Genomic DNA, 23,654 nt, shown 5'->3' on the forward strand with positions numbered 1-23,654 from the left:
AAGCACAGGCTGGGACGCTGCAGAACACAACCGGGCATGCCGTGGGGGTCTGAAGAGGAGAGATGACCTCGGAGTACTCCAAAACCCTGGGGAATCCACAGCCCTCAGGCCACTCAGAAAGAGCAACAGTCAATCCACTCTTGCAGCCACTGGGACTGTCTGAGGAACACCTCATTTCCAATGGCACATCTTAGGGTGGGTGAAAGCCTACCTTCCTGAGTTAGCCAGAGCCATGCATAGCAACATGCCCCCGTGTCATTTTTCCACTTTTCCTTGGCACCTGCAGTCATCAGCTAACACGTAGGTCTTCTTTTCTTTGCTGACGGCCAGCCTCGTCCAGCAGCTGCACCTGAGAACTGGACATAAATCAGGTAGGAATTCAGAATTGTACAGGTGTACTCAGAGATCATGATTCATGAGAATTTTTACCTCGGCTAGAGCTCGAACCCTACCTACCAAGGACGTCTACCTTTACAGAGAACTCAATGTTTGTCTGACAGCACGACTGCAGGAAGTAAGGCGTGTACGTTGGCCGGTACGTGAGAGGGTTAATTTTTGTTTTCACGCATGTGCGCGTGTGTGACTGTTACTGCACACGACGACGCGCTTGTGGGCATCTTTCTGTGCCTCTGAATCCGCATCTTGCTCTCTGTGTGTCGCTGTGGCCCTCTCCTGAGACCTCAAACCATAAAAGGCAGAGATTATACACAGCGCCCTGGATTTGCACCCCTCCACTGAATGGAGAAAGACCTCTTCAAGCTTCAACAGACTGAATGTGAACTTTGAAACCCAGGGGGTTTTGAAATAGGCCACGGACTTCCACTCTTCCACAGCCAAGCCTTCTGACCAACACAAAAACACCTGACGAGACCTGCTTTCCGACCGTGGGTGTAACATATAGATGGACCCAGAAATCCTGCAACCTAGTAGAATATGAAATGTGCACTTGGGGCCACTCCCATCATTTTTAGGACCAAAGAAACCTCCTATGGGAGGGCCGACCTGCGACTGGCTACAGGCAAGATGCAGCCCGGCACCTCTCAAGGGGCTAACGAAATTCGGCCCAACTGCCAATTGTTGCCAACTATGCCAAATCACTTTGCGAGGACCCATGGGAATGCCCACCACAGGAAGTGGTGGGCTTCAGTAACCAAGACCCACGTTCAAACCCCACTGCGGAAACTAGGCTAGCTTCCCAGGCACGTGTTGCCAGCATCCAGCCACCAGGTTTGGCGGCCCTGAACCCGGAGGAAACACTCAAATTCTTGACAGTGTTGTCCTACGTGCCCTCCTCCTGCCCACCGGGTAAGTCGAACCTACTGGAAGCCACAGACATCATTCAAACACGGGGTCACTGTATACCAGGGATGGCAGACCGCAAACACGACTGCTTTGATGACATTGACCATACCCCATGCATCCTGGAACTTCTTCACTGACAGAGTGACACTACCGAGAACCTCCCAGAGATCAAAGGCACTCTCCCCGAGGACCACAGACCGATTTCCAATGGAAGAACTCTGCTTCGCGAGGGGACCTGCAAGCTTCAAAGGGCACAGTGGCTGTCCACGGCAGCGCACCTGACATCAGAACACTGAACGCATCTCTGCTCCGCCAACGGACTGCTCCAGATAAACCACTAGCTATCCAAAACTCCTGCGTGCCACAAGGGCTGGCCGCATCATGCCCTCTCGGAGAAACACTTTCGCTTTGCACATTCCCACACAAGGAAACAAAGTGGCCAAAGGGCATGTTCGCATAACCCAAATACCCCCAAGGTGAGCGACATAGACACTTCAACATGTCTACCTTCTCGGTGTCCCGCAAGACACCCTTTGGGCGACATTCCTCCGGCAGCGGGATCACAACTCTACGCAGGTTAAGTACGTAAACGCATCCTCATGTACTGCCAAAGCCATCCCCTTCGTGGGCAGCTGATGCCAGCACATCACGAACAGGACGCATTCTTGGGAAGACGTGGCCAACTCCTGCAACCCAATCATGACAGCCCATCCCACGACGTCACACAAGACATGTCCTCATGATGCCTTGCCATCTTCTGCAGGCCAGCAGCCACCACGCAAGCTTCAATGCAGCACTCGGTGCTAACCCCACTCCACGATGACCCACTTAGTGCCAAAACTCTGTCGGGATCTGCAGTGGAGTAGCCGACATGGGCAATACCTAGCCCTAATCCATCAGCTCCCTTCCGTTGAAGACCAACCCCAGCCCACAGCCACGAACTTCTCGATCCCCACCGGGCACTAAAGAACTTCAATGCGCCAAAACAAACAACAAGGAGGGACACAGGCCTGACCTGAGGCTCCAGGCTCCAACCAGGGACGCTTCCTCATTTTGGCTTCCAGAAATAGCCCCTGAAGCTGCATGAACAAACGTGATCCTGGCCAAATCACACCTTTCCAAGCTGCAAGCTTACTGGGCCTACACCAGCACGCACTCCGACTCTGAAGACCAGCAGGAGAGCCTTCCCCCTCGCATGCCCTCAACGGTCTCTCAGCAGGGACATAATATGCGTAGATGACCAGGCTTATGGGCAGACACAGTGGAACCCCAGATAGGAGCACCTCGAATTCTGGAACCCTGGTGTGTGTTTGAATGTACCTTGGCTGGTACATGAGAGGGTATATTTTTGTTTTCACGCATGTGCGCGTGTGTGACTGTTACTGCACACGAGGACGCGCTTGTGGGCGTCTTTCTGTGCCTCTGAATCCGCATCTTAATCTCTGTGTGTCCCTGTGGCCCTCTCCTAAGACCTCGAACCATAAAAGCCAGAGTTTATACACTGCGTCCTGGATTTGGACCCCCCACTGAATGGAGAAAGACCTCTTCAAGCTTCAACAGACTGAATGTCAACTTTGAAACCCAGGGGGTGTTGAATTAGGCCACGGACTTCCACTCTTCCACAACCAAGCCTTCTGACCAATGCACAAACACCTGAGGAGACCTGCTTTCCAACAGTGGGTGTAACATAAAGATGGACCCAGAAATCCTGCAACCTAGTAGAATATGTAATGTGCACTTGGGGCCACTCCCATCATTTTTAGGACCAAGGAAACCTCCTATGGGCGGGCCGACCTGCGACTGGCTACAGGCAAGATGAAGCCCGGCACCTCTCAAGGGGCTAACGAAATTCGGCCCAACTGCCAATTGTTGCCTACTATGCCAAATCACTTTGCGAGGACCCATGGGAATGCCCACCACAGGAAGTGGTGGGCTTCAGTAACCAAGACCCACGTTCAAACCCCACTGCGGAAACTAGGCTAGCTTCCCAGGCACGTGTTGCCAGCATCCAGCCACCAGGTTTGGCGGCCCTAAACCCGGAGGAAACACTCAAATTCTTGACAGTGTTGTCCTACGTGACCTCCTCCTGCCCACCGGGTAAGTCGAACCTACTGGAAGCCACAGACATCATTCAAACACGGGGTCACTGTATACCAGGGATGGCAGACCGCAAACACGACTGCTTTGATGACACTGACCATACCCCATGCATCCTGGCACTTCTTCACTGACAGAGTGACACTACCGAGAACCTCCCAGAGATCAAAGGCACTCTCCCCGAGGACCACAGACCGATTTCCAATGGAAGAACTCTGCTTCGTGAGGGGACCTGCAAGCTTCAAAGGGCACAGTGGCTGTCCACGGCAGCGCACCTGGCATCAGAACACTGAACGCATCTCTGCTCCGCCAACGGACTGCTCCAGATAAACCACTAGCTGTCCAAACCTCCTGCGTGCCACAAGGGCTGGCCGCATCATGCCCTCTCGGAGAAACACTTTCGCTTTGCACATTCCCAAACAAGGAAACAAAGTGGCCAAAGGGCATGTTCGCATAACCCAAATACCCCCAAGGTGAGCGGCACAGACCCTTCAACATGTCTAACTTCTCGGCGTCCCACAAGACACCCTTTGGGCGACATTCCTCCGGCAACGGGATCACAACTCTACGCAGGTTAAGTACGTAACCGCATCCTCATGTACTGCCAAAGCCTTCCCCTTTGTGGGCAGCTGATGCCAGCACATCATGAACAGGACGCATTCTTGGGAAGACGTGGCCAGCTCTTGCAACCCAATCATGACTGCCCATCCCACGACATCACACAGGACATGTCCTCATGATGCCTTGCCATCTTCTGCAGGCCAGCGGCCACCACACAGACTTCAAAGAAGCACTCGGTCCTAACCCCACTCCACGATGACCCACTTAGTGCCAATACTCTGTCGGGATCTACAGTGGAGTAGCCGACATGGGCAATACCTAGCCCTAATCCATCAGCTCCCTTCCGTTGAAGACCAACCCTAGCCCAAACCCACCCACTGCTCCATCCCCACCGGGCACTAAAGAACTTCAGCGCGCCAAAACAAATGACTAGGAGGGACACAGGCCTGGCCTGAGGCTCCAGGCTCCAACCAGGGACGCTTCCTCATTTTGGCTTCCAGAAATAGCCCCCGAAGCTGCATGCACAAATGTGATCCTGGCCAAAGCACACCTTTCCAAGCTGCAAGCTTACTGGGCCTACACCAGCACGCACTCCCACTCTGAAGAACAGCAGGAGAGCCTTCCCCCTCGCATGCCCTCAACGGTCTTTCAGCAGGGACCTAATATGTGTAGATGACCCAGCGTATGGGCAGACAAAATGGACCCCCAGATAGGAGCACCTCGAATTCTGGAACCCTGGTGTGTGTTTGCATGCAGGTCAGAAGGGGACGCTGGCCCTCACTCCTCACTCTCCCGTACCCCCGAGTGACGAAACGTGCTGGACCACAGATTCGATGAGGAGACGGTAGAGTGTTCTCACTCATTTTGTTCAGATTTTCCAAGGAATGCATACAAGGGTTTCACCATCGATCCAAGCACAGGCTGGGACGCTGCAGAACACAACCGGGCATGCCGTGGGTGTCTGAAGAGGAGAGATGACCTCGGAGTACTCCAAAACCCTGGGGAATCCACAGCCCTCAGGCCACTCAGAAAGAGCAACAGTCAGTCCACTCTTGCAGCCACTGGGACCGTCTGAGGAAAACCTCATATCCAATAGCACATCTTAAGGTGGGTGAAAGCCTACCTTCCTGAGTTAGCCAGAGCCACGCATAGAAACATGCCCCCGTGTCATTTTTCCACTTTTCCTTAGCACCTGCAGTCATCAGCCAACGCGTAGGTCTTCTTGTCTTTGCCGACGGCCAGCCTTGTCCAGCAGCTGCACCTGAGAACTGGACATAAATCAGGCAGGCTTCAGAATTGGACCGGTGTACTCAGAGATCATGATTCATGAGAATTTTTACCTGGGCTTGAGCTCGATCCCTGCCTCTCAAGGACGTCTACCTTTACAGAGAACTCAATGTTTGTCTGACAGCACAACTGCAGGAAGTAAGGCGTGTACGTTGACCGGTACATGAGAGGGTATATTTTTGTTTTCACGCATGTGCGCGTGTGTGACTGTTACTGCACACGAGGACGTGCTTGTGGGCGTCTTTGTGTGCCTCTGAATCTGCAACTTGCTCTCTGTGTGTCCCTGTGGCCCTCTCCTGAGACCTCGAACCATAAAAGCCAGAGTTTATACACAGCGTCCTGGATTTGGACCCCCCCACTAAATGGAGAAAGACCTCTTCAAGCTTCAACAGACTGAATGTGAACTTTGAAACGCAGGGGGTTTTGAAATAGGCCACGGACTTCCACTCTTCCACAACCAAGCCTTCTGACCAACGCAAAAACACCTGACGAGACCTGCTTTCCGACCGTGGGTGTAACATATAGATGGACACAGAAATCCTGCAACCTAGTAGAATATGTAATGTGCACTTGGGGCCACTCCCATCATTTTTAGGAGCAAGGAAACCTCCTATGGGCGGGCCGATCTGCGACTGGCTACAGGCAAGATGCAGCCTGGCATCTCTCAAGGGGCTAACGAAATTCGGCCCAACTGCCAATTGTTGCCAACTATGCCAAATCACTTTGCGAGGACCCATGGGAATGCCCACCACAGGAAGTGGTGGGCTTCAGTAACCAAGACCCACGTTCAAACCCCACTGCGGAAACTAGGCTAGCTTCCCAGGCACGTGTTGCCAGCATCCAGCCACCAGGTTTGGCGGCCCTGAACCTGGAGGAAACACTCAAATTCTTGACAGTGTTGTCCTACGTGCCCTCCTGCTGCCCACCGGGTAAGTCGAACCTACTGGAAGCCACAGACATCATTCAAACAAGGGGTCACTCTATACCAGGGATGGCAGACTGCAAACACGACTGCTTTGATGACACTGACCATACCCCATGCATCCTGGCACTTCTTCACTGACAGAGTGACACTACCGAGAACCTCCCAGAGATCAAAGGCACTCTCCCCGAGGACCACAGACCGATTTCCAATGGAAGAACTCTGCTTCGAGAGGGGACCTGCAAGCTTCAAAGGGCACAGTGGCTGTCCACGGTAGTGCACCTGGCATCGGAACACTGAACGCATCTCTGCTCCGCCAATGGACTGCTCCAGATAAACCACTAGCTATCCAAAACTCCTGCGTGCCACAAGGGCTGGCCGCATCATGCCCTCTCGGAGAAACACTTTCGCTTTGCACATTCCCAAACAAGGAAACAAAGTGGCCAAAAGGCATGTTCGCATAACCCAAATACCCCCAAGGTGAGCGGCAGAGACGCTTCAACATGTATTACTTCTCGGCGTCCCGCCCGACACCCTTTGAGCGACATTCCTCCGGCAACGGGATCAGAGTTCTATGCATGTTAAGTACGTAACCACATCCTCATGTACTGCCAAAGCCATCCCCTTCGTGGGCAGCTGATGCCAGCACATCACGAACAGGACGCATTCTTGGGATGACGTGGCCAGCACCTGCAACCCAATCATGACAGCCCATCCCACGACATCACACAGGACATGTCCTCATGATGCCTTGCCATCTTCTGCAGGCCAGCAGCCACCACGCAGGCTTCAATGCAGCACTCGGTCCTAACCCCACTCCACGATGACCCATTTAGTACCAATACTCTGTCGGGATCTGCAGTGGAGTAGCCGACATGGGCAATACCTAGCCCTAATCCATCAGCTCCCTTCCACTGAGACCAACCGCAGCCCACACCCACCCACTGCTCCATCCCCACCGGGCACTAAAGAACTTCAACGCGCCAAAACAAATGACGGGGAGGGACACAGGCCTGGCCTGAGGCTCCAGGCTCCAACCAGGGACGCTTCCTCATTTTGGCTTCCAGAAATAGCCCCCGAAGCTGCATGCACAAAGGTGATCCTGGCCAAAGCACACCTTTCCAAGCTGCAAGCTTACTGGGCCTACACCAGCACACACTCCTACTCTGAAGACCAGCAGGAGAGCCTTCCCCCTCGCATGCGCTCAACGGTCTTTCAGCAGGGACCTAATATGCGTAGATGACCCAGCTTATGGGCAGACACAGTGGACCCCCAGATAGGAGGACATCGAATAATGGAACCCTGGTGTGTGTTTGCATGCAGGTCAGAAGGGGACACTGGCCCTCACTCCTCACTCTCCCCTACACCCGAGAGACGAAACGTGCTGGACCTCAGATTCGATGAGGAGATGGTAGAGTGTTCTCACTCATTTTGTTCAGATTTTCCAAGGAATGCATACAAGGGTGTCACCATCGATCCAAGCACAGGCTGGGACGTTGCAGAACACAACCGGGCATGCCGTGGGGGTCTGAAGAGGAGAGATGACCTCGGAGTATTCCAAAACCCTGGGGAATCCACAGCCCTCAGGCCTCTCAGGAAGAGCAACAGTCAATCCACTCTTGCAGCCACTGGGACCGTCTGAGGAAAACCTCATATCCAATGGCACATCTTAGGGTGGGTGAAAGCCTACCTTCCTGAGTTAGCCAGAGCCACGCGTAGCAACATGCCCCCGGGTCATGTTTCCACTTTTCCTTAGCACCTGCAGTCATCAGCCAACGTGTAGGTCTTCTTGTCTTTGCAGACAGACAGCCTCGTCCAGCAGCTGCACCTGAGAACTGGACATAAATCAGGCAGGCTTCAGAATTGGACCGGTGTACTCAGAGATCATGAGTCATGAGAATTTTTACCTGGGCTTGAGCTTGAACCCTGCCTCCCAAGCACGTCTACCTTTACAGAGAACTCAATGTTTCTCTGACAGCACGACTGCAGGAAGTAAGGTGTGTACCTTGGCTGGTACATGAGAGTGTATATTTTTGTTTTCACACATGTGCGTGTGTGTGACTGTTACTGCACATGACGACGCGCTTCTGGGCGTCTTTGTGTGCCTCTGAATCCGCACCTTGCTCTCTGTGTGTCCCTGTGGCCCTCTCCTGAGACCTCGAACCATAAAAGCCAGAGTTTATACACAGCGTCCTGTATTTGGACCCCCCCACTGAATGGAGAAAGACCTCTTCAAGCTTCAACAGACTGAATGTGAACTTTGAAACCCAGGGGGGTTTGAAATAGGCCACGGACTTCCACTCTTCCACAACCAAGCCTTCTGACCAATGCACAAACACCTGACGAGACCTCCTTTCCGACAGTGGGTGTAACATATAGATGGACCCAGAAATCCTGCAACCTAGTAGAATATGTAATGTGCACTTGGGGCCACTCCCATCATTTTTAGGACCAAGGAAACCTCCTATGGGTGGGCCGAACTGCGACTGGCTACAGGCAAGATGCAGCCCGGCACCTCTCAAGGGGCTAACGAAATTCGGCCCAACTGCCAATTGTTGCCAACTATGCCAAATCACTTTGCGAGGACCCATGGGAATGTCCACCACAGGAAGTGGTGGGCTTCAGTAACCAAGACCCACGTTCAAACCCCAATGCGGAAACTAGGCTATCTTCCCAGGCACGTTTTGCCAGCATCCAGCCACCAGGTTTGGCGGCCCTGAACCCGGAGGAAACACTCAAATTCTTGACAGTGTTGTCCTACGTGCCCTCCTCCTGCCCACCGGGTAAGTCGAACCTACTGGAAGCCACAGACCTCATTCACACACGGGGTCACTGTATACAAGGGATGGCAGACCGCAAACACGAATGCTTTGATGACACCGACTATACCCCATGCATCCTGGCACTTCTTCACTGACAGAGTGACACTACCGAGAACCTCCCAGAGATCAAAGGCACTCTCCCCGAGGACCACAAAACGATTGCCAATGGAAGAACTCTGCTTCGCGAGGGGACCTGCAAGCTTCAAAGGGCACAGTGGCTGTCCACGTCAGCGCACCTGGCATCAGAACACTGAACGCATCTCTGCTCCGCCAACGGACTGCTCCAGATAAACCACTAGCTATCCAAAACTCCTACGTGCCACAAGGGCTGGCCGCATCAGGCCCTCTCGGAGAAACGCTTTCGATTTGCACATTCCCAAACAAGGAAACAAAGTGGCCAAAGGGCATGTTCGCATAACCCAAGTACCCCCAAGGTGAGCGGCACAGACGCTTCAACATGTCTAACTTCTCGGCGTCCCGCAAGACACCCTTTGGATGACAATCCTCCGGAAATGGGATCACAACTCTACGCAGGTTAAGTATGTAACCGCATCCTCACGTACTGCCAAAGCCATCCCCTTCGTGGGCAGCTGATGCCAGCACATCACGAACAGGACGCATTCTTGGGAAGACGTGGCCAACTCCTGCAACCCAATCATGACAGCCCATCCCACGACGTCACACAGGACATGTCCTCATGATGCCTTGCCATCTTCTGCAGGCCAGCAGCCACCACGCAAGCTTCAATGCAGCACTCGGTGCTAACCCCACTCCACGATGACCCACTTAGTGCCAAAACTCTGTCGGGATCTGCAGTGGAGTAGCCGACATGGGCAATACCTAGCCCTAATCCATCAGCTCCCTTCCGTTGAAGACCAACCCCAGCCCACAGCCACGAACTTCTCGATCCCCACCGGGCACTAAAGAACTTCAATGCGCCAAAACAAACAACAAGGAGGGACACAGGCCTGACCTGAGGCTCCAGGCTCCAACCAGGGACGCTTCCTCATTTTGGCTTCCAGAAATAGCCCCTGAAGCTGCATGAACAAACGTGATCCTGGCCAAATCACACCTTTCCAAGCTGCAAGCTTACTGGGCCTACACCAGCACGCACTCCGACTCTGAAGACCAGCAGGAGAGCCTTCCCCCTCGCATGCCCTCAACGGTCTCTCAGCAGGGACATAATATGCGTAGATGACCAGGCTTATGGGCAGACACAGTGGAACCCCAGATAGGAGCACCTCGAATTCTGGAACCCTGGTGTGTGTTTGCATGTACCTTGGCTGGTACATGAGAGGGTATATTTTTGTTTTCACGCATGTGCGCGTGTGTGACTGTTACTGCACACGAGGACGCGCTTGTGGGCGTCTTTCTGTGCCTCTGAATCCGCATCTTAATCTCTGTGTGTCCCTGTGGCCCTCTCCTAAGACCTCGAACCATAAAAGCCAGAGTTTATACACTGCGTCCTGGATTTGGACCCCCCACTGAATGGAGAAAGACCTCTTCAAGCTTCAACAGACAGAATGTCAACTTTGAAACCCAGGGGGTGTTGAATTAGGCCACGGACTTCCACTCTTCCACAACCAAGCCTTCTGACCAATGCACAAACACCTGAGGAGACCTGCTTTCCAACAGTGGGTGTAACATAAAGATGGACCCAGAAATCCTGCAACCTAGTAGAATATGTAATGTGCACTTGGGGCCACTCCCATCATTTTTAGGACCAAGGAAACCTCCTATGGGCAGGCCGACCTGCGACTGGCTACAGGCAAGATGAAGCCCGGCACCTCTCAAGGGGCTAACGAAATTCGGCCCAACTGCCAATTGTTGCCTACTATGCCAAATCACTTTGCGAGGACCCATGGGAATGCCCACCACAGGAAGTGGTGGGCTTCAGTAACCAAGACCCACGTTCAAACCCCACTGCGGAAACTAGGCTAGCTTCCCAGGCACGTGTTGCCAGCATCCAGCCACCAGGTTTGGCGGCCCTGAACCCGGAGGAAACACTCAAATTCTTGACAGTGTTGTCCTACGTGACCTCCTCCTGCCCACCGGGTAAGTCGAACCTACTGGAAGCCACAGACATCATTCAAACACGGGGTCACTGTATACCAGGGATAGCAGACCACAAACACGACTGCTTTGATGACACTGACCATACCCCATGCATCCTGGCACTTCTTCACTGACAGAGTGACACTACCGAGAACCTCCCAGAGATCAAAGGCACTCTCCCCGAGGACCACAGACCGATTTCCAATGGAAGAACTCTGCTTCGTGAGGGGACCTGCAAGCTTCAAAGGGCACAGTGGCTGTCCACGGCAGCGCACCTGGCATCAGAACACTGAACGCATCTCTGCTCCGCCAACGGACTGCTCCAGATAAACCACTAGCTGTCCTAACCTCCTGCGTGCCACAAGGGCTGGCCGCATCAGGCCCTCTCGGAGAAACACTTTCGCTTTGCACATTCCCAAACAAGGAAACAAAGTGGCCAAAGGGCATGTTCGCATAACCCAAATACCCCCAAGGTGAGCGGCACAGACCCTTCAACATGTCTAACTTCTCGGCGTCCCGCAAGACACCCTTTGGGCGACATTCCTCCGGCAACGGGATCACAACTCTACGCAGGTTAAGTACGTAACCGCATCCTCATGTACTGCCAAAGCCTTCCCCTTTGTGGGCAGCTGATGCCAGCACATCATGAACAGGACGCATTCTTGGGAAGACGTGGCCAGCTCTTGCAACCCAATCATGACTGCCCATCCCACGACATCACACAGGACATGTCCTCATGATGCCTTGCCATCTTCTGCAGGCCAGCGGCCACCACACAGACTTCAAAGAAGCACTCGGTCCTAACCCCACTCCACGATGACCCACTTAGTGCCAATACTCTGTCGGGATCTACAGTGGAGTAGCCGACATGGGCAATACCTAGCCCTAATCCATCAGCTCCCTTCCGTTGAAGACCAACCCTAGCCCAAACCCACCCACTGCTCCATCCCCACAGGGCACTAAACAACTTCAACGCATCAAAACAAATGACAAGGAGGGACACAGACCTGTCCTGAGGCTCCAGGCTCCAACCAGGGACGCTTCCTCATTTTGGCTTCCAGAAATAGCCCCCGAAGCTGCATGCACAAATGTGATCCTGGCCAAAGCACACCTTTCCAAGCTGCAAGCTTACTGGGCCTACACCAGCACGCACTCCCACTCTGAAGAACAGCAGGAGAGCCTTCCCCCTCGCATGCCCTCAACGGTCTTTCAGCAGGGACCTAATATGTGTAGATGACCCAGCGTATGGGCAGACAAAATGGACCCCCAGATAGGAGCACCTCGAATTCTGGAACCCTGGTGTGTGTTTGCATGCAGGTCAGAAGGGGACGCTGGCCCTCACTCCTCACTCTCCCGTACCCCCGAGTGACGAAACGTGCTGGACCACAGATTCGATGAGGAGACGGTAGAGTGTTCTCACTCATTTTGTTCAGATTTTCCAAGGAATGCATACAAGGGTTTCACCATCGATCCAAGCACAGGCTGGGATGCTGCAGAACACAACCGGGCATGCCGTGGGTGTCTGAAGAGGAGAGATGACCTCGGAGTACTCCAAAACCCTGGGGAATCCACAGCCCTCAGGCCACTCAGAAAGAGCAACAGTCAGTCCACTCTTGCAGCCACTGGGACCGTCTGAGGAAAACCTCATATCCAATAGCACATCTTAAGGTGGGTGAAAGCCTACCTTCCTGAGTTAGCCAGAGCCACGCATAGAAACATGCCCCCGTGTCATTTTTCCACTTTTCCTTAGCACCTGCAGTCATCAGCCAACGCGTAGGTCTTCTTGTCTTTGCCGACGGCCAGCCTTGTCCAGCAGCTGCACCTGAGAACTGGACATAAATCAGGCAGGCTTCAGAATTGGACCGGTGTACTCAGAGATCATGATTCATGAGAATTTTTACCTGGGCTTGAGCTCGATCCCTGCCTCTCAAGGACGTCTACCTTTACAGAGAACTCAATGTTTGTCTGACAGCACAACTGCAGGAAGTAAGGCGTGTACGTTGGCCGTTACATGAGAGGGTATATTTTTGTTTTCACGCATGTGCGCGTGTGTGACTGTTACTGCACACGAGGACGCGCTTGTGGGCGTCTTTGTGTGCCTCTGAATCCGCAACTTGCTCTCTGTGTGTCCCTGTGGCCCTCTCCTGAGACCTCGAACCATAAAAGCCAGAGTTTATACACAGCGTCCTGGATTTGGACCCCCCCACTAAATGGAAAAAGACCTCTTCAAGCTTCAACAGACTGAATGTGAACTTTGAAACGCAGGGGGTTTTGAAATAGGCCACGGACTTCCACTCTTCCACAACCAAGCCTTCTGACCAACGCACAAACACCTGACGAGACCTGCTTTCCGACCGTGGGTGTAACATATAGATGGACACAGAAATCCTGCAACCTAGTAGAATATGTAATGTGCACTTGGGGCCACTCCCATCATTTTTAGGAGCAAGGAAACCTCCTATGGGCGGGCCGATCTGCGACTGGCTACAGGCAAGATGCAGCCTGGCATCTCTCAAGGGGCTAACGAAATTCGGCCCAACTGCCAATTGTTGCCAACTATGCCAAATCACTTTGCGAGGACCCATGGGAATGCCCACCACAGGAAGTGGTGGGCTTCAGTAACCAAGACCCACGTTCAAACCCCACTGCGGAAACTAGGCTAGCTTCCCAGGCACGTGTTGCCAGCATCCAGCCACCAGGTTTGGCGGCCCTGAACCCGGAGGAAACACTCAAATTCTTGACAGTGTTGTCCTACGTGCCCTCCTCCTGCCCACCGGGTAAGTCGAACCTACTGGAAGCCACAGACATCATTCAAACAAGGGGTCACTCTATACCAGGGATGGCAGACTGCAAACACGACTGCTTTGATGACACTGACCATACCCCATGCATCCTGGCACTTCTTCACTGACAGAGTGACACTACCGAGAACCTCCCAGAGATCAAAGGCACTCTCCCCGAGGACCACAGACCGATTTCCAATGGAAGAACTCTGCTTCGCGAGGGGACCTGCAAGCTTCAAAGGGCACAGTGGCTGTCCACGGTAGTGCACCTGGCATCGGAACACTGAACGCATCTCTGCTCCGCCAATGGACTGCTCCAGATAAACCACTAGCTATCCAAAACTCCTGCGTGCCACAAGGGCTGGCCGCATCATGCCCTCTCGGAGAAACACTTTCGCTTTGCACATTCCCAAACAAGGAAACAAAATGGCCAAAAGGCATGTTCGCATAACCCAAATACCCCCAAGGTGAGCGGCAGAGACGCTTCAACATGTATTACTTCTCGGCGTCCCGCCCGACACCCTTTGAGCGACATTCCTCCGGCAACGGGATCAGAGTTCTATGCAGGTTAAGTACGTAACCACATCCTCATGTACTGCCAAAGCCATCCCCTTCGTGGGCAGCTGATGCCAGCACATCACGAACAGGACGCATTCTTGGGATGACGTGGCCAGCCCCTGCAACCCAATCATGACAGCCCATCCCACGACATCACACAGGACATGTCCTCATGATGCCTTGCCATCTTCTGCAGGCCAGCAGCCACCACGCAGGCTTCAATGCAGCACTCGGTCCTAACCCCACTCCACGATGACCCATTTAGTACCAATACTCTGTCGGGATCTGCAGTGGAGTAGCCGACATGGGCAATACCTAGCCCTAATCCATCAGCTCCCTTCCACTGAGACCAACCGCAGCCCACACCCACCCACTGCTCCATCCCCACCGGGCACTAAAGAACTTCAACGCGCCAAAACAAATGACGGGGAGGGACACAGGCCTGGCCTGAGGCTCCAGGCTCCAACCAGGGACGCTTCCTCATTTTGGCTTCCAGAAATAGCCCCCGAAGCTGCATGCACAAAGGTGATCCTGGCCAAAGCACACCTTTCCAAGCTGCAAGCTTACTGGGCCTACACCAGCACACACTCCGACTCTGAAGACCAGCAGGAGAGCCTTCCCCCTCGCATGCGCTCAACGGTCTTTCAGCAGGGACCTAATATGCGTAGATGACCCAGCTTATGGGCAGACACAGTGGACCCCCAGATAGGAGGACATCGAATAATGGAACCCTGGTGTGTGTTTGCATGCAGGTCAGAAGGGGACACTGGCCCTCACTCCTCACTCTCCCCTACCCCCGAGAGACGAAACGTGCTGGACCTCAGATTCGATGAGGAGATGGTAGAGTGTTCTCACTCATTTTGTTCAGATTTTCCAAGGAATGCATACAAGGGTGTCACCATCGATCCAAGCACAGGCTGGGACGTTGCAGAACACAACCGGGCATGCCGTGGGGGTCTGAAGAGGAGAGATGACCTCGGAGTATTCCAAAACCCTGGGGAATCCACAGCCCTCAGGCCACTCAGGAAGAGCAACAGTCAATCCACTCTTGCAGCCACTGGGACCGTCTGAGGAAAACCTCATATCCAATGGCACATCTTAGGGTGGGTGAAAGCCTACCTTCCTGAGTTAGCCAGAGCCACGCGTAGCAACATGCCCCCGGGTCATGTTTCCACTTTTCCTTAGCACCTGCAGTCATCAGCCAACGTGTAGGTCTTCTTGTCTTTGCAGACAGACAGCCTCGTCCAGCAGCTGCACCTGAGAACTGGACATAAATCAGGCAGGCTTCAGAATTGGACCGGTGTACTCAGAGATCATGAGTCATGAGAATTTTTACCTGGGCTTGAGCTTGAACCCTGCCTCCCAAGCACGTCTACCTTTACAGAGAACTCAATGTTTTTCTGACAGCATGACTGCAGGAAGTAAGGTGTGTACCTTGGCTGGTACATGAGAGTGTATATTTTTGTTTTCACACATGTGCCCGTGTGTGACTGTTACTGCACATGACGACGCACTTCTGGGCGTCTTTGTGTGCCTCTGAATCCGCACCTTGCTCTCTGTGTGTCCCTGTGGCCCTCTCCTGAGACCTCGAACCATAAAAGCCAGAGTTTATACACAGCGTCCTGGATTTGGACCCCCCCACTGAATGGAGAAAGACCTCTTCAAGCTTCAACAGACTGAATGTGAACTTTGAAACCCAGGGGGGTTTGAAATAGGCCACGGACTTCCACTCTTCCACAACCAAGCCTTCTGACCAATGCACAAACACCTGACGAGACCTCCTTTCCGACAGTGGGTGTAACATATAGATGGACCCAGAAATCCTGCAACCTAGTAGAATATGAAATGTGCACTTGGGGCCAACTCCCATCATTTTTAGGACCAAGGAAACCTCCTATGGGCGGGCCGAACTGCGACTGGCTACAGGCAAGATGCAGCCCGGCACCTCTCAAGGGGCTAACGAAATTCGGCCCAACTGCCAATTGTTGCCAACTATGCCAAATCACTTTGCGAGGACCCATGGGAATGTCCACCACAGGAAGTGGTGGGCTTCAGTAACCAAGACCCACGTTCAAACCCCAATGCGGAAACTAGGCTATCTTCCCAGGCACGTTTTGCCAGCATCCAGCCACCAGGTTTGGCGGCCCTGAACCCGGAGGAAACACTCAAATTCTTGACAGTGTTGTCCTACGTGCCCTCCTCCTGCCCACCGGGTAAGTCGAACCTACTGGAAGCCACAGACCTCATTCACACACGGGGTCACTGTATACCAGGGATGGCAGACCGCAAACACGAATGCTTTGATGACACCGACTATACCCCATGCATCCTGGCACTTCTTCACTGACAGAGTGACACTACCGAGAACCTCCCAGAGATCAAAGGCACTCTCCCCGAGGACCACAGACCGATTTCCAATGGAAGAACTCTGCTTCGCGAGGGGACCTGCAAGCTTCAAAGGGCACAGTGGCTGTCCACGGCAGCGCACCTGGCATCAGAACACTGAACGCATCTCTGCTCCGCCAATGGACTGCTCCAGATAAACCACTAGCTATCCAAAACTCCTGCGTGCCACAAGGGCTGGCCGCATCATGCCCTCTCGGAGAAACACTTACGCTTTGCACATTCCCAAACAAGGAAACAAAGTGGCCAAAGGGCATGTTCGCATAACCCAAATACCCCCAAGGTGAGCGGCACAGACGCTTCAACATGTCTAAGTTCTCGGCGTCCCGCAAGACACCCTTTGTGCGACATTTCTCCGGCACCGGGATCACAACTCTACGCAGGTTAAGTACGTAACCGCATCCTCATATACTGCCAAAGCCATCCCTTTGTGGGCAGCTGATGCCAGCACATCATGAACAGGACTCATTCTTGGGAAGACGTGGCCAGCTCTTGGAACCCAATCATGACAGCCCATCCCACGACATCACACAGGACATGTCCTCATGATGCCTTGCCATCTTCTGCAGGCCAGCAGCCACCACACAGACTTCAAAGAAGCACTCGGTCCTAACCCCACTCCACGATGACCCACTTAGTGCCAATACTCTGTCGGGATCTACAGTGGAGTAGCCGACATGGGCAATACCTAGCCCTAATCCATCAGCTCCCTTCCGTTGAAGACCAACCCTAGCCCAAACCCACCCACTGCTCCATCCCCACCGGGCACTAAACAACTTCAACGCGTCAAAACAAATGACAAGGAGGGACACAGACCTGGCCTGAGGCTCCAGGCTCCAACCAGGGACGCTTCCTCATTTTGGCTTCCAGAAATAGCCCCCGAAGCTGCATGCACATAAGTGATCCTGGCCAAAGCACACCTTTCCAAGCTGCAAGCTTACTGGGCCTACACCAGCACGCACTCTGACTCTGAAGAACAGCAGGAGAGCCTTCCCCCTCGCATGCCCTCAATGGTCTTTCAGCAGGGACCTAATATGTGTAGATGACCCAGCGTATGGGCAGACACAATGGACCCCCAGATAGGAGCACCTCGAATTCTGGAACCCTGGTGTGTGTTTGCATGCAGGTCAGAAGGGGACGCTGGCCCTCACTCCTCACTCTCCCGTACCCCCGAGTGACGAAACGTGCTGGACCACAGATTCGATGAGGAGACGGTAGAGTGTTCTCACTCATTTTGTTCAGATTTTCCAAGGAATGCATACAAGGGTGTCACCATCGATCCAAGCACAGGCTGGGACGCTGCAGAACACAACCGGGCAAGCCGTGGGTGTCTGAAGAGGAGAGATGACCTCGGAGTACTCCAAAACCCTGGGGAATCCACAGCCCTCAGGCCACTCAGAAAGAGCAACAGTCAGTCCACTCTTGCAGCCACTGGGACCGTCTGAGGAAAACCTCATAATCAATAGCACATCTTAAAGTGGGTGAAAGCCTACCTTCCTGAGTTAGCCAGAGCCACGCATAGAAACATGCCCCCGTGTCATTTTTCCACTTTTCCTTAGCACCTGCAGTCATCAGCCAACGCGTAGGTCTTCTTGTCTTTGCCGACGGCCAGCCTCGTCCAGCAGCTGCACCTGAAAACTGGACATAAATCAGGCAGGCTTCAGAATTGGACCGGTGTACTCAGAGATCATGATTCATGAGAATTTTTACCTGGGCTTGAGCTCGATCCCTGCCTCTCAAGGACGTCTACCTTTACAGAGAACTCAATGTTTGTCTGACAGCACAACTGCAGGAAGTAAGGCGTGTACGTTGGCCGGTACATGAGAGGGTATATTTTTGTTTTCACGCATGTGCGCGTGTGTGACTGTTACTGCACACGAGGACGCGCTTGTGGGCGTCTTTGTGTGCCTCTGAATCCGCACCTTGCTCTCTGTGTGTCCCTGTGGCCCTCTCCTGAGACCTCGAAACATAAAAGCAAGAGTTTATACACAGCGTCCTGGATTTGGACCCCCCCACTGAATGGAGAAAGACCTCTTCAAGCTTCAACAGACTGAATGTGAACTTTGAAACCCAGGGGGGTTTGAAATAGGCCACGGACTTCCACTCTTCCACAACCAAGCCTTCTGACCAATGCACAAACTCCTGACGAGACCTCCTTTCCGACAGTGGGTGTAACATATAGATGGACCCAGAAATCCTGCAACCTAGTAGAATATGTAATGTGCACTTGGGGCCACTCCCATCATTTTTAGGACCAAGGAAACCTATGGGCGGGCCGAACTGTGACTGGCTACAGGCAAGATGCAGCCCGGCACCTCTCAAGGGGCTAACGAAATTCGGCCCAACTGCCAATTGTTGCCAACTATGCCAAATCACTTTGCGAGGACCCATGGGAATGTCCACCACAGGAAGTGGTGGGCTTCAGTAACCAAGACCCACGTTCAAACCCCAATGTGGAAACTAGGCTATCTTCCCAGGCACGTTTTGCCAGCATCCAGCCACCAGGTTTGGCGGCCCTGAACCCGGAGGAAACACTCAAATTCTTGACAGTGTTGTCCTACGTGCCCTCCTCCTGCCCACCGGGTAAGTCGAACCTACTGGAAGCCACAGACCTCATTCACACACGGGGTCACTGTATACCAGGGATGGCAGACCGCAAACACGAATGCTTTGATGACACCGACTATACCCCATGCATCCTGGCACTTCTTCACTGACAGAGTGACACTACCGAGAACCTCCCAGAGATCAAAGGCACTCTCCCCGAGGACCACAGACGGATTTCCAATGGAAGAACTCTGCTTCGCGAGGGGACCTGCAAGCTTCAAAGGGCACAGTGGCTGTCCACGGCAGCGCACCTGGCATCAGAACACTGAACGCATCTCTGCTCCGCCAATGGACTGCTCCAGATAAACCACTAGCTATCCAAAACTCCTGCGTGCCACAAGGGCTGGCCGCATCATGCCCTCTCGGAGAAACACTTTCGCTTTGCACATTCCCAAACAAGGAAACAAAGTGGCCAAAGGGCATGTTCGCATAACCCAAATACCCCCAAGGTGAGCGGCACAGACGCTTCAACATGTCTAAGTTCTTGGCGTCCCGCAAGACACCCTTTGTGCGACATTTCTCCGGCAACGGGATCACAACTCTACGCAGGTTAAGTACGTAACCGCATCCTCATATACTGCCAAAGCCATCCCTTTCGTGGACAACTGATGCCAGCACATCACGAACAGGACGCATTCTTGGGAACACGTGGCCAGCTCCTGCAACCCAATCATGACAGCCCATCCCACGACATGACACCGGACATGTCCTCATGATGCTTTGCCATCTTCTGCAGGCCAGCAGCCACCACGCAGGCTTCAATGCAGCACTCGGTCCTAACCCCACTCCACGATGACCCACTTAGTGCCAAAACTCTGTCGGGATCTGCAGTGGAGTAGCCGACATGGGCAATACCTAGCCCTAATCCATCAGCTCCCTTCCGTTGAAGACCAACCCCAGCCCACAGCGACGAACTTCTCGATCCCCACCGGGCACTAAAGAACTTCAACGCGCCAAAGCAAACGACAAGGAGGGACACAGGCCTGGCCTGAGGCTCCAGGCTCCAACCAGGGACGTTTCCTCATTTTGGCTTCCAGAAATAGCCCCTGAAGCTGCATGAACAAACGTGATCCTGGCCAAAGCACACCTTTCCAAGCTGCAAGCTTACTGGGCCTACACCAGCACGCACTCCGACTCTGAAGACCAGCAGGAGAGCCTTCCCCCTCGCGTGCCCTCAACGGTCTCTCAGCAGGGACATAATATGCGTAGATGACCAGGCTTATGGGCAGACACAGTGGACCCCCAGATAGGAGCACCTCGAATTCTGGAACCCTGGTGTGTGTTTGCATGTAGGTCAGAAGGGGACGCTGGCACTCACTCCTCACTCTCCCCTACCCCGGAGAGACGAAACGTGCTGGACCTCAGATTCGATGAGGAGACGGTAGAGTGTTCTCACTCATTTTGTTCAGATTTTCCAAGGAATGCATACAAGGGTGTCATCATCGATCCAAGCACAGGCTGGGACGCTGCAGAACACAACCGGGCATGCCGTGGGAGTCTGAAGAGGAGAGATGACCTCAGAGTACTCCAAAACCCTGGGGAATCCACAGCCCTCAGGCCACTCAGAAAGAGCAACAGTCAATCCACTCTTGCAGCCACTGAGACCGTCTGAGGAAAACCTCATATCCAATGGCACATCTTAGTGTGGGTGAAAGCCTACCTTCCTGCGTTAGCCAGAGCCACGCGTAGTAACATGACCCCGCGTCATTTTTCCACTTTTCCTTAGCACCTGCAGTCATCAGCCAACGCGTAGGTCTTCTTGTCTTTGCCGACGGCCAGCCTCGTCCAGCAGCTGCACCTGAGAACTGGACATAAATCAGGCAGGCTTCAGAATTGGACCGGTGTACTCAGAGATCATGATTCATGAGAATTTTTACCTGGGCTTGAGCTCGATCCCTGCCTCTCAAGGACGTCTACCTTTACAGAGAACTCAATGTTTGTCTGACAGCACAACTGCAGGAAGTAAGGCGTGTACGTTGGCCGGTACATGAGAGGGTATATTTTTGTTTTCACGCATGTGCGCGTGTGTGACTGTTACTGCACACGAGGACGCGCTTGTGGGCGTCTTTGTGTGCCTCTGAATCCGCACCTTGCTCTCTGTGTGTCCCTGTGGCCCTCTCCTGAGACCTCGAAACATAAAAGCAAGAGTTTATACACAGCGTCCTGGATTTGGACCCCCCCACTGAATGGAGAAAGACCTCTTCAAGCTTCAACAGACTGAATGTGAACTTTGAAACCCAGGGGGGTTTGAAATAGGCCACGGACTTCCACTCTTCCACAACCAAGCCTTCTGACCAATGCACAAACTCCTGACGAGACCTCCTTTCCGACAGTGGGTGTAACATATAGATGGACCCAGAAATCCTGCAACCTAGTAGAATATGTAATGTGCACTTGGGGCCACTCCCATCATTTTTAGGACCAAGGAAACCTATGGGCGGGCCGAACTGTGACTGGCTACAGGCAAGATGCAGCCCGGCACCTCTCAAGGGGCTAACGAAATTCGGCCCAACTGCCAATTGTTGCCAACTATGCCAAATCACTTTGCGAGGACCCATGGGAATGTCCACCACAGGAAGTGGTGGGCTTCAGTAACCAAGACCCACGTTCAAACCCCAATGTGGAAACTAGGCTATCTTCCCAGGCACGTTTTGCCAGCATCCAGCCACCAGGTTTGGCGGCCCTGAACCCGGAGGAAACACTCAAATTCTTGACAGTGTTGTCCTACGTGCCCTCCTCCTGCCCACCGGGTAAGTCGAACCTACTGGAAGCCACAGACCTCATTCACACACGGGGTCACTGTATACCAGGGATGGCAGACCGCAAACACGAATGCTTTGATGACACCGACTATACCCCATGCATCCTGGCACTTCTTCACTGACAGAGTGACACTACCGAGAACCTCCCAGAGATCAAAGGCACTCTCCCCGAGGACCACAGACGGATTTCCAATGGAAGAACTCTGCTTCGCGAGGGGACCTGCAAGCTTCAAAGGGCACAGTGGCTGTCCACGGCAGCGCACCTGGCATCAGAACACTGAACGCATCTCTGCTCCGCCAATGGACTGCTCCAGATAAACCACTAGCTATCCAAAACTCCTGCGTGCCACAAGGGCTGGCCGCATCATGCCCTCTCGGGGAAACACTTTCGCTTTGCACATTCCCAAACAAGGAAACAAAGTGGCCAAAGGGCATGTTCGCATAACCCAAATACCCCCAAGGTGAGCGGCACAGACGCTTCAACATGTCTAAGTTCTCGGCGTCCCGCAAGACACCCTTTGTGCGACATTTCTCCGGCAACGGGATCACAACTCTACGCAGGTTAAGTACGTAACCGCATCCTCATATACTGCCAAAGCCATCCCTTTCGTGGACAACTGATGCCAGCACATCACGAACAGGACGCATTCTTGGGAACACGTGGCCAGCTCCTGCAACCCAATCATGACAGCCCATCCCACGACATGACACCGGACATGTCCTCATGATGCTTTGCCATCTTCTGCAGGCCAGCAGCCACCACGCAGGCTTCAATGCAGCACTCGGTCCTAACCCCACTCCACGAAGACCCACTTAGTGCCAAAACTCTGTCGGGATCTGCAGTGGAGTAGCCGACATGGGCAATACCTAGCCCTAATCCATCAGCTCCCTTCCGTTGAAGACCAACCCCAGCCCACAGCGACGAACTTCTCGATCCCCACCGGGCACTAAAGAACTTCAACGCGCCAAAGCAAACGACAAGGAGGGACACAGGCCTGGCCTGAGGCTCCAGGCTCCAACCAGGGACGTTTCCTCATTTTGGCTTCCAGAAATAGCCCCTGAAGCTGCATGAACAAACGTGATCCTGGCCAAAGCACACCTTTCCAAGCTGCAAGCTTACTGGGCCTACACCAGCACGCACTCCGACTCTGAAGACCAGCAGGAGAGCCTTCCCCCTCGCATGCCCTCAACGGTCTCTCAGCAGGGACATAATATGCGTAGATGACCAGGCTTATGGGCAGACACAGTGGACACCCAGATAGGAGCACCTCGAATTCTGGAACCCTGGTGTGTGTTTGCATGTAGGTCAGAAGGGGACGCTGGCACTCACTCCTCACTCTCCCCTACCCCGGAGAGACGAAACGTGCTGGACCTCAGATTCGATGAGGAGACGGTAGAGTGTTCTCACTCATTTTGTTCAGATTTTCCAAGGAATGCATACAAGGGTGTCATCATCGATCCAAGCACAGGCTGGGACGCTGCAGAACACAACCGG

General features: G+C 53.4%; 7 non-coding genes across 7 annotated transcripts; all 7 read right to left on the reverse strand.

The window, feature by feature from the left end:
* Positions 1 to 4,779: 4,779 nt before the first annotated feature.
* On the reverse strand, positions 4,780 to 4,872 carry LOC132489542 (small nucleolar RNA SNORD116). The gene has a single exon (XR_009531949.1). It is a non-coding gene; the product is annotated as a small nucleolar RNA SNORD116 (small nucleolar RNA).
* Positions 4,873 to 7,555: 2,683 nt separating this feature from the next.
* LOC132489501 (small nucleolar RNA SNORD116) lies at positions 7,556 to 7,648 on the reverse strand. Its single transcript, XR_009531911.1, has one exon. It is a non-coding gene; the product is annotated as a small nucleolar RNA SNORD116 (small nucleolar RNA).
* Positions 7,649 to 12,426: 4,778 nt separating this feature from the next.
* LOC132489543 (small nucleolar RNA SNORD116) lies at positions 12,427 to 12,519 on the reverse strand. Its single transcript, XR_009531950.1, has one exon. It is a non-coding gene; the product is annotated as a small nucleolar RNA SNORD116 (small nucleolar RNA).
* Positions 12,520 to 15,202: 2,683 nt separating this feature from the next.
* LOC132489503 (small nucleolar RNA SNORD116) lies at positions 15,203 to 15,295 on the reverse strand. Its single transcript, XR_009531913.1, has one exon. It is a non-coding gene; the product is annotated as a small nucleolar RNA SNORD116 (small nucleolar RNA).
* Positions 15,296 to 17,979: 2,684 nt separating this feature from the next.
* LOC132489516 (small nucleolar RNA SNORD116) lies at positions 17,980 to 18,072 on the reverse strand. The gene has a single exon (XR_009531924.1). It is a non-coding gene; the product is annotated as a small nucleolar RNA SNORD116 (small nucleolar RNA).
* Positions 18,073 to 20,753: 2,681 nt separating this feature from the next.
* Positions 20,754 to 20,846, reverse strand: LOC132490049 (small nucleolar RNA SNORD116). Its single transcript, XR_009532412.1, has one exon. It is a non-coding gene; the product is annotated as a small nucleolar RNA SNORD116 (small nucleolar RNA).
* A 2,681-nt stretch (positions 20,847 to 23,527) lies between these two features.
* LOC132490051 (small nucleolar RNA SNORD116) lies at positions 23,528 to 23,620 on the reverse strand. Its single transcript, XR_009532414.1, has one exon. It is a non-coding gene; the product is annotated as a small nucleolar RNA SNORD116 (small nucleolar RNA).
* Between the last annotated feature and the right edge of the window lie 34 nt (positions 23,621 to 23,654).

Source organism: Mesoplodon densirostris, chromosome 4 (assembly GCF_025265405.1).
Source record: "Mesoplodon densirostris isolate mMesDen1 chromosome 4, mMesDen1 primary haplotype, whole genome shotgun sequence".
NCBI lineage: Eukaryota > Metazoa > Chordata > Mammalia > Artiodactyla > Ziphiidae > Mesoplodon > Mesoplodon densirostris.